Source organism: Pistacia vera, unplaced genomic scaffold (genome assembly GCF_008641045.1).
Source record: "Pistacia vera cultivar Batoury unplaced genomic scaffold, PisVer_v2 Contig312, whole genome shotgun sequence".
NCBI classification, from domain to species: Eukaryota; Viridiplantae; Streptophyta; class Magnoliopsida; order Sapindales; family Anacardiaceae; genus Pistacia; species Pistacia vera.
In genome coordinates this window covers 240953-258536 of record NW_022196127.1, presented here as the reverse complement: position 1 = coordinate 258536, position 17584 = coordinate 240953, and the positions used below count along the sequence as shown (strand labels likewise).

Here is a 17584-nt window from a genome sequence, read left to right as displayed (position 1 = left end):
CTACTAGTTCTTAAATCCAGAGACAAAAGAGATATAGTATCATTGTTCTAATTATAATAAAAAAATTCTAGCTATCTCTATCTCTCTAGGCTTGAAGTCTTCAGTTGTCACCAATGTCTGTTGAAATTATTCATGGTCTTGAGTGTATCAAATGTTTGTTTCAAGTCACATGATTTTAGGGTTTTCTTTCTCATATTTTATTAGTTTCATAAAGTTTTTCTAAAGATATTCATAACATTTATGCATGAAATTGATCACTTTTAGAAAGGTACTTATACATTTGAAATCCGTTTTGGAGAGCTTTTCTTGGAAAATGGGTGAAGTACTTAACGATTATTTTCAGTTTTTTGTTGCTTAATATTTTATTGAATTACTATTGTTTGGTAAAGATTGAATAATCTATGCATGTTCATCATTCCTTTTTTATAGCATTAGTTTTCAATTTTGAGGCTTGCATCCCAGTTCATATGATGCATATTAAGGCACCTATCTTCTGTGGGTTTATTAAATGATTGTGAAAATAAATCATCTTGTTGAGTGGACATATTTCTCTCAAATAGTTGGATTTATGCAACAGTAGTACTTGAAGATGGCTGCAAATGCATGTGGAACATTTTGATTCTTGATCTTTTTATTTTTTCTTATACTTTTTCGTTTTGCTCTATCTGAAGCATTTTTCTTTTATTTATATTTTTGCAGCCAGTTTTGTGCTATGACTGAATACCTAATCAATATCTAGTTGCTTTGCCTGAATATTGCATGCTAGTGTATTGTTAGAGTTTTCACTTACAGCTTAACTCTAAACAGATACTCAAACAACTATGTCCTGCCAGTTTTGTGTGGGTACAACTGTATGTATGCTGCTCCATTGTTCTTTAGAAGGATTGTAGGTGAATATGGTTTATAGGCATGCATAAATCTGGGACTAGGCATCTGTGAAGAGTCAAAAGACCTGGGGAGAGAAAATAATTCTCATATGTCTTCAATATAACAATTTTGTTTTCTTTTGTTGTGTCATGTGATATAATTCCCATTACCATGTACCATCCTATTTCCTTGATGCACGTGCCTTTTTTCATGTAATAACTGATGTTGTGTCGTTCACGCAATTCCTCTTCCATTGTTGCTTTTCAACAAGTGATTAAAGAATCTGTGAATTATAGGTGAAGACTTCTTGACACAGTTCTTGTTTCTTCTTTCTGGTTGATGTATCCTTCTTTTCTTTTTTTCCCATGTTTTCCTTATTTATGTGATTCTTTATTGGATCTTTTGGAATATGGGGATTTGGTTACTTTTTACACAATGCTAGACAAGCAATATTGATGTATTGGATAGTGGATTTTTGGTTCTCTTAATCATTTAAATTATTCTACTCTTTTTTATTATGTTTATTTGGTTTACTCATTGAATGCTTGACTGTATGTGGAGGTGGTAAGCATGAGATATGATTTGTGGAGCAGAACTGGGAGAACATTGTAACATTATATTGTGATTGACCCATGGGGAAGTGCAGACTTTTGGTACACCTTGAACACTAGTTGTACAGCTACTATTATTACCTCTGTTTGAACTTGTTGATTTGATGTTTATATTGTTCTTGAACATTTTGACAATTTCCTTCATCTTCTGCGTTTTAAAAAAAAACAATACTTGATCCATTTGTATGATATTGCTTTTAGGTTTGTATTGAGAGTCCTGGAAAAGGCAAGCTGCGAATGATATTGAGGTTTGAGTTTCTCCTGTTTCGAAAGCCTTTGATGTTCTTGGAAATGCTACAAAGGTATTGCTTGCCTTGCAGTTATCTTTTTTTTTTTTTTTTTTTTTTTTCACCTGAAACTTTCTTAGTTGAAGTAAAATTTGATCTCTTAAATGCGGCAGTTTCTGTAAAAATTATGTTCGGTTCTGCTGTAGAAGTTATTCAATTTTCTTGGGGATAATTTGCTTTCTGCCTTTTTCTTAGAGGTATCTTCTATCACCCAACATTCTGCAATGATGAAGATGCTACCTATCTTGATAAAAGGTCTCATAGGTATAGTTGGAATAATATCTTTTCCGAACCTATTCTTACAAAGATTTACGAATTTCCCAATCATGATTCAACGTTGTACTCTGCTTTTTGACATTGTGTTAAATTTCTGGATAGAAGGTAATTTGGAGACAGATGATAGTCCATATAATGTTTCTGGATTAGGTTTAACAAAGACTCACTAGGTTGTTTGTTATTGAACTTGGGGCTCAAAAAATGTAGTCTCTGAAATGGTGTAGCCTCTGAATGTAGTTAGTACTCTGATATTTATCTTAATGATGACTTTTTAGTGATTGTTCTATAGTAGCTGTGTTGAAGTGCAAGCTTTTGATACAACTGAACTAGTGGTAAGGTTACTAATATACCTTTTTTTGGTCTTCTTAACAAACTAATGTTTATTATGTTGAATTGCATGACATACTCCAATAGCACTGCACATCAATGTTATATCTGCATTTCTTTAATTTTGCACAATTTTCGTTCTACTATCATTAACCTTGAGATAGACTTGAAGTTTTTTTTTTTTTTTGTCAGAAGAATTGTTTGAAGTATCTGTGATGGGAAAGAGTTATCTCAATGATGATTATTGATATGCAATTGGGAAAGAGTTATCTCAATAATGATTATGAATAAGTAATCTTCCCAGGCTGATTCTTTTTAATTTACATGCTTTTTCATGCTTCTGCTGATGCTTGACCAATGTAATTTTCGTTTCTTTTTTGGTGGATTTCATGTAATCATTGGTTTTTTGTTGGATTCCTCCATGCTTTTAGTTATGGGCATTATAAATCAGTTATTTAGTTTCCCCTAATGATCTAAATTGCCTAATATCGATTGAGGATTGCTTTCCTTTTCTTGAACAAGAATTTGGTACATGGGGTGTTGGCTTGGAAGTCTCGATGGATGGGTTGGAAGTCACAAAATTCACCCACTCCTAGCAAATATGTTGTTTTACACTTAGGCTTATGTGTTTATCATTAAAAAGCATGTAAATTCTCAGTGTTTTTTTTTTTTTTTTTTTTATTGATGTGTTCAATTTTCGCTGTCTCTATCTCTCTAGGCTGGTGTGTTTAACCCTGAACCTTGAACCCTGAAACATAAACCCTGAACACTAAACCCTCAACCCTCAACCTTGAATCCTAAATCCTAAATCGCAAAACCCTTAACCTTAAACCCTAAACCCTAAATCCTAAACCCTAAACCCAAAACCCGAAACCCTAAACCCTAAACCTTGTCTCTATCTCTCTAGGCTGGTGTGTTTAACCTTGAACCCTGAACCCTGAAACCTAAACCTTGAACCCTAAACCCTAAACCCTAAACCCTAAACCCTAAACTTTTAACCCTAAACCCTAAACCTTCAACCCTAAACCCTAAACCCTAAACCCTAAACTCTCAAACCTTAACCCTAAACCCTAAACCCTAAACCCCTAAAACCTGAAAACCTGAAAACCCGAAAACTTGAAACCCTAAACCCTAAAACCCTAAAACCCTAAACCCCAAAATCCTAAACCCTTAAAACCATAAACCTTAAACCCTTCAAACCTTAAACCCTAAACCCTCAAACCTTAACCTTAAACCCTTAAAACCTGAAAACCCGAAAACCTGAAACTCAAAACCCTAAAACCCTAAACCCTAAAACCCTAAACCCTTAAAACCTGAAAACCCGAAAACCCGAAACTCAAAACCCTAAAACCCTAAACCCTAAAACCCTAAACCCTAAAACCCTAAACCCTTAAAACCATAAACCTTAAACCCTTCAAACCCTAAACCGTAAAACCCTAAACCTTAAACTCTAATTCCTAAACCCTAAACCCTAAATCCTAAACACTAAATCGTAAAACCCTAAAACCCCTAACCCCTAAAACCTTAAACCCTAAATCGAAAACCCGAAAACCTGAAAACCCAAAACCCTAAAACCCTAAACCCTAAAACCCCAAACCCTAAAACCCTAATCCCCTAAATCCCTAAACCGTAAACTGTAAACCGTAAACCCTAAATCCTAAACCATAAATCGTAAAACCCTAAAACCCCTAACCCCTAAAACCCCGAAACCCTAAACCTTACACCCCTAAAACCCTAAACCTTACACCCCTAAAACCCTATACCCTAACCCCTAAACTACTAAAACCCTAAACCCTAAACCCTAAACCCTCAACCCTGAATCTTAGACCCCTGAACCCTGAACCCTAAACCCTAGACCCCTAAACCCTAAATCATGAACCCTGAACCTTGAACCCTGAACCCTAAACCGTTAAAACCCTGAACCCTAAAACCCCTAACCCCTAAACCCCTAAACCTGAACCCTGAAACCCTAAACCCTTAAACCCCTAAACCCTAAACTCTAAACCCTGAACCCTAAACCTAAACCCTAAACCCTGAATCCTAAACCCCTAACCCTGAACCTTGAACCCTGCATCACGAACCTTGAACCTTGAACCCCTAACCCCAAAACCCTGAATCTCGAACCCTAAACCCTAAATCCTGAACCCCGAAACCCCAAACCTTAAAACCCTAACCCTAAACCCGAAATTCGAAACCCCAAACCCTTAACGCTAACCCAAAACCCCAAACCCTAAACCCAAAACCCAAAACCCTTGAACCCAAAACCCCTGAACCTTAAACCCCAAACCCTAAACCTTGAACCCCAAACCCTAAACCCAAAACCTAAACCTCGAAGCCCTGAACCCAAAACTCAAAACCCAAAACCCTAAATCCTAAACCCTAAACCCTAAACCTCTAAACCCTAAATCCTGAACCCTAAAACCCTAAAAACCCTAAACCTTGAACCTTGAACCCCAAAACCCAAACCCAAAACCCCAAACTCGAAACCCTAAACTCCTAAACCCTAAACCCCAAACACTAAACCCTATACCCTAAACATCCTTAGATTTACCTCTTGTTGCTGCCAGTGGAGCCCTAATACCTGAACCTGATAAGATCTTACAAAGGAGACGGAAGAAAAAGAGGAATCAACCTGGTGTGGAGGTTTTAATTCAATGGAAAGGGACTACAGTTGAGGATGCAACATGGGAGGATTTCGAAGACATTCCAAAAAAAGTTCCCCGACCTTCTTGGCAAGGTCCTTTGAAGAAAGGAGCTGTGTTATGTGTTGTCAAGCTATTGATGGTACACGTTACTATATTTTAATAAGTGTCATTTCTCTTAACTGTAATTTGACTTGGCATGGTCAAAGTGGTTGTTGATTGAAAATAGAAACAATAATTCACAAGTCATCCCGCAAGTGGAGCCTTTAAACTTTCTAAATTTCTTCCTTCTAATAATACGGATATCTATAGGGCCGTACATATGTGGGTTGAGCTCCCTCCTTCAATGGAATTTTATGGTCATGGCTTCTAGGTGGGGTTAAACTAGTTGGCTCAGAGGAAACTCCTGCAAATTCTTGTAAGAGGTTCTTGAATACTTAGTGGAGTGGGAATCATGGATTTTGGTTTGTCAACTTCTAGCAATTGGGGCCATACTCCTTTCCCAAAGTGTCTGGTGCACTTACTAATTTTTTCCTCTTCTTCCAAATTTGTCTCAAGGGCCTTACACCTTGTAGTCGAATAGTGGAACCATTAAAAGGAAACTGCATGGTAAGGTCTGTAAAATTCCATAAGATTGGTCCAAGACGTCTCAACCAATCCACTTCTAACACCAAATCATAACCTTTAAGAGTTAAAAGATGCAAAGTAGCCTCAATTTGGAAGCCTAGCAATTGGATTGGAACAGCCTTGCAGTAGCCATGGCAAGGAAGATTGTCACCGTTAGCGATCTGAACATTTAGTTGGCTATCTATTATTGGTAGCTTAGCCTTCTTGGCTATATACTGGGATCACAAAACATGGGTGCTACCGGTGTCAATAAGAACCATTATTGTCTGAGAATGTATTCTTTCCTTCAATCTCATAGTCTTCGAAGCAGGAGCTCCCACGATGGCATGAAGTGAAATCCCCAAGAGTTCTTCTTCTTACGTTGGAATCATACTCTCAGCTTCCACCTTGATCTCCTCAAGGATGCTATCAGAAGTCAGATTGGGCTCTCCAAACTCCATTCCTTCTAATAAGTAAATTCTAGGTCGAGTGCATATATGTCCGAGTTGGTACTTGTCATCACAATAATAACAAAGGCCTCAGTCTCTTTTTTCTTGCATTTGAGTTGTTGAAATGCATTTAACAGGTAAGGCGGGCTTATGGTTTATTGGATTAGAGGCAAGTGTTTTTGGTGTGTTTCTAATTTGTGAAGATTGAGGGGGTAGTCGTAAAGGAGGAGTTTGAGTAGGCAGCCCAAAAGCATTAATTCTTGAGGAGCGGTAAGCCACTAAGAAATGTTCTAATCCAGAATTCTTCAATGAGCCTAGAAATTTTATTGGATAGAATTTCGAATTGGGTCTGATGATCCTCTATGCTAGTAGTGTGTTTGAGTTTGGTGAAGGCTCCGATAGGATCCTCATATGTCGTCGGTCCAAAGTGGACTGTAAGCGCCTTGACAAATTCTTCTCTAGTATGAATAAGGGTTGCATCCATAAGCTAGCAATACCAAGTGAGTTCCATGTGGAATGCTGCAATTTGAAACCTTGTTCATCTAGAGTATTACTATATGAAAAGAATTGTTCAGTTTTGAGAATCCATTCAGTTGATCCCAGTCCATCAAACTTTAGAAACTCCAATCGCAAAGTTCTGGCTTGGATGGCTCCACCTCCCTCAAATAATGGATTTTCCTTGAGTTGCAAAACCTCATCCTTATAAGATTCCTCACCAATTTTTGAATTTCCCAAGGTAGTAGTTAGCTGATCGTAGCTTGTGGCAAGTTGGTTAATCTATTGTAAAACGGCTTCCAATAGAGTTCTTTGGCATTCTTGTTATGCCTTTAATTGAGTTGTTTCACCTTTTAAAGTGGATACAGCTTCTGTTAGTTGAGCATTGCAGGTCCCATCAGCCATGTCGTATGAACAAGGCTCTAACACCAAATGATAGCTACTGAAAAGGAAAAAAAAAAAAAAAAGAAAGTTTTTGTGCTTCGAGGTGCCAAAGTCCTCCAATTCACACTTGTTTGATTAGAAAAATGGTTATATCTTATTGAAAGCATCAACAGCTTTTATACATAAAAGAGTGAGCTAATTGTCGAAACTAACTCCTAAAATTATTACTAAAATAGAGGAACAAAGGCCACGTGCCTCAATAGTCCAAAGACTTATTCAATCAATAACCACTTTGACCAAGCCAAGTCAAATTACAGCTAAGAGAAATGACACTTATTAAAATATAGTAACGTGTATTATTAATAGCTTGACAACACATAACAATCTACATTTTTCAAGTAAATAGATCAATCCTAAGAAGATGTTTTGTGAGAGATTATATTAAAATGGCAATGGCATTGATAAAACAGCAATATATACCTCCACAACTACATCATCCACATATTCCTTATTTCCATTGATCGACAGTAAAACATTCCTCAGACTATCTCTACATAGCCGAGCCATAAATTTTAGAATAATTTTTTTCATTCCCTTAGACATTTTGAACAATGATCATCGGATTGGATATTGATATACTAATAATACCTTTGTTTCACATCACCCTTTACTTCAACAAAAAAAATCAAAGAACCAAAGCAAAGGTAGTAACAGTTTGATCCTCCAATCATCAACAATTACATTATTGTTCATGCCACCAACACAATTCAACAACACAAGCCCTTGAACAAGATTTTGACTGTACTCTTGTAGGGGAAGTAAAATAAGCCTAAATGCAAAACCCCAAATGATAAAAAGGCTAATATTAGGAGCAACTGTTTTCTTTGCAACCAAGCATACCTAAGTTAGCAATCACACAAGCAAGACTTCCAACAGAGTTCCCTATAAGCACAATTGGCTTCCGAACAACTTCAGCCAAGAAATCCAATATTAACTGTATGCAATGAGTCTTAGGTTAATTAGCAGGAATATTCCCAGTGGATAAGAAATTGATGTGGGTTAAACAAAGGATAAATAATTTAATGATAAAAATTTCTATGATTCCAAGATTTGTCACCAAAACTCACAGACCTCATTAATCAAAACAAATATTCAACAACTTTGAAAACTAAATATAGGATAAAACTCAATTATCCGAAGAACAAATAAAAGCCTGAACCCATAAAAATGTGGATATGATGTAGGTTACCTGAGCCCATGCCTCCATGTTATATGAGAAACCTGCGGGCTTATTTGAAGCACCAAACCCAAGAAGGTCAATTGCATAAGCAGTGTAGTTCTTTTCCACTACAGTAATGTTCCTGATAGAAAAATCCTAATTTAGTTGACAGATAGATATTGTTGATACAGAAATCTACACCAAGTAGAATGATCCGATCGACCTTGGCAGGATTAGAACCGGTATGTGCGTGATTCCGAATAACTAGCAATGGACGAATAGTGAATGCAGTAATGTAAATGGCAAAAAAGGATTTTAAAATGGTTCGATGAGATGAACTCTTAAGCCTACGTCCATTGTTCTTTGTATTTGTTGTGTAAGCTTACAGTGGTAATTCTAGAAGTATTTTCCAACCCTTTCCTCATCGTTTGAGGGGGTTTATATACGAAGTTTTTACAAAGGAAAGAGCAAAATTAGGAGATTACAATGAAATTGAAATGCGACTCTGATATTCTCGTGATTAAGCACTGTGATTGCACAAGGATTGTTGTCAATCTGATCATTCTTGAGATATCTTGGATCTAAAATTATCTGGGAATTGATTGAATGATGACTCAGATCATTCGCGAGTAGCTTGTGCTAGGTCGAGCTATATCTCGATGAGCTTATGCTGGGTCGGACAATCAATAGAATCAGACTGATTCTAGGTCGAGCTATTACCTCTTAGCTCCTTGAGCTTGATGGAAGAATCACACACAACAGATATGCATCTGGATAATGAAATGTGTGGTTGGTATTGCATATAAAAAATATTATAAGAATGATAATATTGAAAAGTAACTTGCGCTAGTGAGGAATAAAGGCACCGAAGCCATGAACAAGAAGTAGGGAAGAATTGGAAAGTGAATTAGGATTAGAAGAAACCAAGTAATTAATGGAGTACTGGCCCTTCCATTGCCATTTTTTGCATCTTTTTCGTATCTCATCAACTCCAATACACTAGTACTGGTGTTGGTGCTAGTAATACAAGTGGTAATGTTAAGTCTCTTTCTTCTGCAAACACAAACTCTTATTATTACAATTCAATGCTCATACACCAAGAGGAAGGGGAGCCCTCACTACCCAGATGCCCATTCTTATTCTTCCAGTGGAATTAAGTACCAAAATCCTCTTTTTGATGCGAGGATGACAAATAGTTTGGCAGATATTGTTATAAAGAGTAGGAATTATTATAAACTAATGGGAAAATAACACTGAAGTCCTTAACGTTTATCCTTAAATAATTGGAGTCCATAAGAATTTTAACAGAGTAAATGACTTTTTTCCACCCTAGGGTTACCTTAATGACACTTTTCCACAAAAACTAAAAAAAGTTTAAAAATACCACTTTAATATTCCATTACTACCCAAAGCCGATTCCGGTGGTAAGAATTCTCTCTGTCACCATCATTTGAACCTTCAGTCTCCTTTCTATAAAGCCCCTCTTACTTCAGCATTTGATTTCTCACCAATTGCCAGCCATTGCAAAGTTAGGGTTCCTGTTCTTAGTTGATTTTCGGTTGATTCCAACAATGAATATTTAATTAGTCACAGCCATTCGATCTACCAGCCTCTACTCAACAAAACCCCTCTTACCCTGTCTTGGTAACTCGTCGAACATCAACTAAGAAACTGAAGTGTATTTTGGGTATTAACAGAATATAAACTTTAGGTAGAAAAGTGATATTTTGAAACTTTTTGGGTGAAAAATGTCATTAAGGCAAACCTTGGGTGGGAAAAAAAGTCATGTACTCAATTTTAACAACTTAACGGATCTTTATAAATTAGTGTTGCAAATTTAAATTGTATCATGCAGATAAGTTCATTATTTTTCCCCTCGGTTTCGGTCTATTATTGTCAAGATCCTTCAAATACTTGTAAATTCTCTCCTGAAATGACAAAAATTACACCAAACAGTAATGCTAAATATTTATTTAAATATATTAAATTTATAAATTTAATTAGATTTTTTTGTTTATACATCTTTTCCAATATCAAATTTGAACTTAATTTTCTTCTTTACTTTTTCTTCTTCAAATTTAAATTTATTTAAATGACAAATTTAGTCAAAAAAATCCAATAATTAACCAATTATACGTTAATAAAACAACAAATGATACATTCCTAATATATAACGTTAAAATATGTTAGACTCGATAGTTTAACTCGATTCTATCATTTAATTGTACAATTTAACATTTTAGTTAAAACAAGCTCGACTACGTTAGATAATGCTAGACTTGGTTGTCTAGCGAATTCTGGCCATTTTTGTCCTTGTTATTTTCATTACGGCAATTAAGTTAAGTCGTATGATTTTATAGTTAAATATATCCTTTAAAAGTTTTGAGAATTAAGATTAGTAAAAATAACTTAATTGAATTCTGGCCATTTTTGAAATATTTGGGAATATTTCAAAAAATTAAAACAAAATGTTAAATAGAATAAAGGTGTATTTAGAATTTATAATTTTGGTTTTAATAATTTTTAGGAAGACTGATAAAGTGGATTTCAAATTCATTATCGAAATCTAAATTTTAATTTTGAATTCTTAAATTTAATTTCAGTTTAAATTTCTATTTCTATTATTGTTCTTGTTCTATTTATTATTCAGATTCTAATTCCAATTCCTATTCTTATTTTATTATATATTCCAATTTTAATTCTCGTTCTTATTTTAGTTTCAATTCATTTTTCAATTCTCGTTCTTACTCTAATTCCTACTCTTATCTGGATTTACATACTCATTCTTATTCTCATTTTCATTGACATCACTAGTCATATAGTCGTATATCCCATTTTTTTCCTATTCTACTTTCTTTCCCAGAATTTATTCATATTCCAATTTTTATTGTTATTTCTATTTCTATTCCGATTTGTAGTTGTATATCAGTTTTTATTTCTATTATTGTTCTTATTTTATTCCTATTCCTATTTTTATTTTTATTCTATTTTAGTCTCTATTCGTATTCCAATTCTTATTTTTATTCCATATCTATTTCTCTTCCCTTTGTTATTTTTGTTCTATTTTCCATTTCTATTCTTATTCCAGTCCCCTTCCTATACTAATTCCTGTTTCAATTGCTATTCTTAGGCTCTGTTTAGTTTATCATTCTGATAGTTTTTAGAATAATCTTTTGAAAAAAGTTAAATTGAGCGGGTATTACGATGTAGGATTTGGAAATTAATAAAAATATCCCCTATGTTTGTTTATTTACTAAACACCCCTATAATAAAATATTAAAAGTTAATAAAAACAACCCAAACCCACCCATTAAATACGGACAGCTGACCACCACCGCCGGAGGGTGGCTGGAGTGTTTTTGTAATTTTTAAAGAAAACATTTGGGAGTGTTTAGTTAAATTAACAAATTTAGGAGTTTTAAAAGAAATTGAAAAATATAAAATAATATTTTGGGAATAATGACATTTTACTGTTTAACTCTTTGGGAACCAAACGAAGCCTTAATTCTTATTCAAATTCCACTTGTATTCGTATTCTTTTTTTTTTTTTTTTTGATAAGTTATTCGTATTCTAGTTGCTATTGCTATTGCTATTGCTATTTTTCAATTTCAATTTCAATTTCAAAAAGTAACTGTTAGCAGTGTTATTAATTGTATTTTTACCTAAACACGTGATTTATAGATTTTATGGGTCTTTTTTAAATCAAATTAAAAGGATTACTGTATTTTTGTCCAAAATCAAAACGGTAACAATCATTTCCACGAAACCATCTTAACAAACAATTGATGGGGCCTGTTTCGGTTCACTGGCTGTAGTCTCTCTCGTCTCTTTCAACTTCATTGCTCTCGTCTCTCTTGTAATTTTTTCTTTAATTTCTTGGTAATTCGAAATTCGAAACTGATTTCACTGATCAATGTTTTCTTACCGTCTTTGTATCAGTTGAAGTTCTTGATGATCTCAGCCACCTTCAACATTTATGGGATACTAAAGTGGTGAAGTTCATAAATAGCGGAATGAGTTAACAGGTGGAGATGCCTTAGAGAGAAGTTCCTTTTATAAATCGGTTTGTACCATTGATGGTGTTACTGTTCCTTCCTTTCTTTTGCTGTTTACTTTTTATTTGTTATCACTGTATTTCTACTTTTATTATTCTATCATTTTGTTAGACTATATCTTTGATTTTTTTTAGTTGTTTTTATTATCTTTTTTGTTGGATGAATCTAGATATTGTGGAATTTTACTCTTAAGGGATTCTTCTACTCTGTTCAGTGGCTACAAAGAAAAAATTATCCGGACTCATTGATTAAACGCTGACCGTTTAGAGTAAAGTCTGCTGTGTTTTGTTCTTGTCTCTGTGCCTTTAATTTGATATAGGAACAGGCAATTTATGCACTTGATATATTTAATTAGCTTTGTGATTGAAGTTAAATATCGTTTTTAATCATCTTTAAATAATGCAACAAAACCCCTCTTACCCTGTCTTGGTAACTCGTCGAACATCAACTAAGAAACTGAAGTGTATTTTGGGTATTAACAGAATATAAACTTTAGGTAGAAAAGTGATATTTTGAAACTTTTTGGGTGAAAAATGTCATTAAGGCAAACCTTGGGTGGGAAAAAAAGTCATGTACTCAATTTTAACAACTTAACGGATCTTTATAAATTAGTGTCGCAAATTTAAATTGTATCATGCAGATAAGTTCATTATTTTTCCCCTCGGTTTCGGTCTATTATTGTCAAGATCCTTCAAACACTTGTAAATTCTCTCTTGAAATGACAAAAATTACACCGAACAGTAATGCTAAATATTTATTTAAATATATTACAATTATAAATTTAATTAGATTTTTTTGTTTACACATCTTTTCCAATATCAAATTTGAACTTAATTTTCTTCTTTACTTTTTCTTCTTCAAATTTAAATTTATTTAAATGACAAATTTAGTCAAAAAAATCCAATAATTTACCAGTTATACGTTAATAAAACAACAAATGATACATTCCTAATATATAACGTTAAAATATGTTAGACTCGATAGTTTAACTCGATTCTATCATTTAATTGTACAATTTAACATTTTAGTTAAAACAAGCTCGACTACGTTAGATAATGCTAGACTTGGTTGTCTAGCGAATTCTGGCCATTTTTGTCCTTGTTATTTTCATTACGGCAATTAAGTTAAGTCGTATGATTTTATAGTTAAATATATCCTTTAAAAATTTTGAGAATTAAGATTAGTGAAAATAACTTAATTGAATTCTGGCCATTTTTGAAATATTTGGGAATATTTCAAAAAATTAAAACAAAATGTTAAATAGAATAAAGGTGTATTTAGAATTTATAATATTGGTTCTAATAATTTTTAGGAAGACTGATAAAGTGGATTTCAAATTCATTATTGAAATCTAAATTTTAATTTTGAATTCTTAAATTTAATTTCAGTTTAAATTTCTATTTCTATTATTGTTCTTGTTCTATTTATTATTCTAATTCTAATTCTAATATTCAAATAAGTATGTCTTGCCGGTACAAATATTTGTATGTTGTCCCATTGTTCTTTAGAATGATTGTAGGTGAGTTTGGTCTATAGGCATGCATAAATCTGGGTTTAAGAGTGAAATTCGGTTCATGATTCTTCAGTAGAGTAGGCATGTGTGAAGAATCTAAAGACCTGGGGAGCGAAATAATCCATCATATGTGTAACAATTTAGTTTTCCTTATTTGTGTCATGTGATATTCTTAACATTACCATGTACTATTCCTATTTCCTTGATGCATCTGCCTTGTTTTATGCATTAGCTGATTTTGTGTCGTTCACGCAATTCCTCTTCCATTGTTGCTTTTCAATAGACAATTAAAGACTCTGTGAATTATAGTTCAAGACTTCTTGAAACAATTCTTGTTTCTTTTTTCTGGTTGATGTTTCTTTCTTTTCTTTTTTTCCTATATTTTCCTTATTTATGTGATTTTTTATTGGATATTTTGGAATACGGGGAATTGGTTAGTTTTTATACAATGCTATACTAGCAATATTGATGTATAGCATACTGGATTTTTGTTCCCTTAATCGTTTAAATTCTTCTACTCTTTTTGATTGTTGGTGGACACGTTTCGATCATATGAGAGGTGAGAGATTCATGAGCTAATGAGATAAAGAAGGAGAAAACATTGATGGGGTGATGAGATCAAGAAAATGATGTCACCAGTCTGACCTGCCGATCGAACCGGTTCAACCGGTCAACCTGGGACTTGGTCATCTGTTCGGGTCACTGATCGGGTCGGTTTTTAAAACATTGAGTTCTTGAGGTTCATACCCTGGAAGTCATTTGTTCAAATATCATCTCCACAACATTCTATTTTGTTTTGATAATAAAAGTAGGTTTAATTAACAATTGTCTTTTTTGATAGGAGGCTTTACCTCAGATGATTGTTAATAGTACTCTTATAGACAAATGCATGATAATTCAAAAAGCACTATATGCTTGAAGCTTGTTATTTTCTTTATTTTCTAGAGATTTGTCTCTATTTGCTTTGATATACTGTTTACGTGCTAAGTGTTTAGGTAGTCTCTTGGGAGCACAAATAACTTTTCCCTCGTAAAGATTTATACACTTTAATCTTTTTAGTTGGGTGTGTGGTAAATGCTAGCTAAGAATGAGATTAAGATTTGAACCCCACCTTTTTGAATATTGATGCTATATCCTTCCCTTTTTTTTTCCCTTTTTCTTTTTGATACCTTATGTAGCTTTGAGTTGTGAATTTGACATTTTCTTGATCCATGCCTCATTGGTTTGTCTATTATTGCATTTGGTTCAATATCACTAGACTCTTTGAACTCATGGTGCAGAGACAATTTCCTTTTTTAATTACTTATAACAAAGATTATTTTATAGTCAAAGGTCCGACTAGTGTTTCTGATTGCTGATTGTCTTGAATCCCAATATCTCTTCTATTCTTAAGGTTGTTTTTGTTGTATTTTTTGTTTCTTTATGGTGTCAGTTTTATAAATGGCTACGCATATAGCAGGATCAACAGCATAAATGTTGGTAATTATTATGTTGTAAACTTTTTATTTTTTCTTTGGTAATTTCGCATGTTATCCCTTCCATTTTGAATTTTCCTGTCAGATTGTTAGCAGCTTTGCTTGTCTGCTGTTGCTGACTTAACAGGTATACTCTTTTCTAATTCCCAATTCATAAAGCAATGCAAACCTAAGTCATAACATTGGTAATATGTTCGTATAACTGTTCTGTTAGATATGGTATCTTAGTTCCTTGTTATGTAACTTGAAGACATTGTTAAAAGGTGTCAGCTTTGTCTTGTCTTCTTTTGCATTTTTGTGACATAAGATTAGCCCTGCTAGTTTTGGTGAAGTACTGCTTTTATATGATCTTCTGTAGGAGTTTGCATGATGCTACAAGTACTTTTTCTATTTTCCATTTTAGAAAGCAGCCAGTGAAAGGCCAAACATTGAAAATCCATTATTTTATCTGTTAGAACTTTCAGTTTCTTTGGCTTTGTATAATTTCTTTAATGTGTTTATTCAGATGTAGGCTATAATTGTTGAACTTGTACACTGAAAGATTTTTGTAACAAGTTTTGTTTTATCTTGTTTGCTTATTTGGATACTTTTGATGTATGTGAGGATGTTGGACATCTGTTATGACAAGTAATGAGCTTGTCATGGACACTTAGATGTGGTATCTTTCATTCTAGTAATGGTCTTCTAACTAGCCACAGTTTTTTTCAATATGGTATTGTATTATTACATTCTTTACCCTTTTCCTTTTAAGAGACCTGAAAGATAAAATGGTTTCAAACTTATTGAATAATCTGGAGTTGAGCCCTGGTGTTGGGCAGTTTTGGATCCCTTTTCTTGTTATTTAAGATTTTGGAACCAGGGAAATTTTCAACGGATGTCTGAGAGAATGTTTAACTTTTTTTCCATGCCTTGTTTGTAGTTCTTGTTGTCTGTTTAATAATTAAAGCTACTCCACTTTTCTGTTTTCTCATTGTTGTCTGACATTGTGGGAGAATATTATGTGCTTAGTTTGTCAGTTCATTGCTAAACAGTTTGGTTTGGTTCTCAACAAATCTCTTCAATTTTTTATTCAAGTGAGAATCAGCTGTTTGAGATTGTAATTTGGTAACATTCTTTTCCACTTTTCCTGATTTGTGCTGCACTAGTTCAAAGTAGTGTTCATAACCCCAATTTACCTAACCTTTTTGATTTACTGATGATTGTTATGATATACAAAGATGGCTTACTCTTTCCAAGTGCTAGGAGTGATTGGTTCTGAGTATCTTGCAGTTTTTGAAAAAATCGGAAGCAGATTCGGCCTATGGGAAAATTTAATTACCCCCTAATTTTTTGTAAAATGACAAATACACCACCAAAAAATTCCAAATACACCCCTAATAGTTTACAATAATTATAATTTAGTCTCCATTCTTATTTGGGTACCTAGACCTCGATTCCAATCCCGGCTCTTAGTTCCAACAATGTAAGAATCGGAACTAGACCCGGGACCTGGGAATTCCCAGTTCTAATTTTCCAAAACCAGAACAGGATCTTAATGGGGCCGGTTTTAGTTCCTACTTGGAACCAGCAGATGGATACCCGCAAGTTCCGGTTCTACCTTTTACCCATGTATTTCTTTTATTTAAGCATGAGATCTATCAGGTAAAGGTGGGTGTAAATGTGGCATGAGTAAATGATGGGTCGAATGCATGCTAGCCACCTAAGCCTAGATTGACTACTAAGAATATGTAGAATAAAAGCCATCCAACTTATGAGATGCTAACTTGCTGAGTCAGGCCTTAATACCTAAGATAATTAAAAATTTACTTCAAACTTTATGAAAACTTAGTGGGAGACTTTATGATTGGCTGATAGTGATCCTAATTTGTTTCCAGAACAAAGAGAAGTTGTTTTCTTGCTAGTGTATGCATTGAACACCAGTTCATACCAGTCTGCAAGGGTTGCCCGATGTTTCTGCTAACGTTACTGTTGTATTTGGGTAATGTTGATCATTTGTTTACATTTTTATACATTGCATCAACTTAGTATTTTTCCTGTGAATTAACTTAGTATTTGGGTTGCTGCTTCTGAAAAAGTGATTGAAATTGATGGCAAACAAAGTTTAGTTTGAACTGTCGTGCGTCATTAGAATAGCAGCTAATGGGAGATAAGGGTCACACAACCAGATTAGTAATCGGTGTGTGGTTCAAATGGAGACAGTAGGATAGTAAGTTATACACTTTTAACTTTCTTTCTTTACACATTTATTTTGAGAAAGGGCAAAGGCCTTTATCAGAAAGCAAATTATAGGAGTTAATGGAAAAAAATTCCTGTCAAACTTCACATCTCACCCTAACACAATATGAGAGACTTGAAAATTGTACTTTTAATTATAAAC

The 17584-nt window shown here is 33.9% G+C and overlaps 1 pseudogene; it reads right to left on the bottom strand.

Annotated features, from left to right (window-relative positions):
* Positions 1-5486: 5486 nt before the first annotated feature.
* LOC116136407 lies at positions 5487-9297 on the bottom strand (annotated as a pseudogene).
* Positions 9298-17584: the final 8287 nt, after the last annotated feature.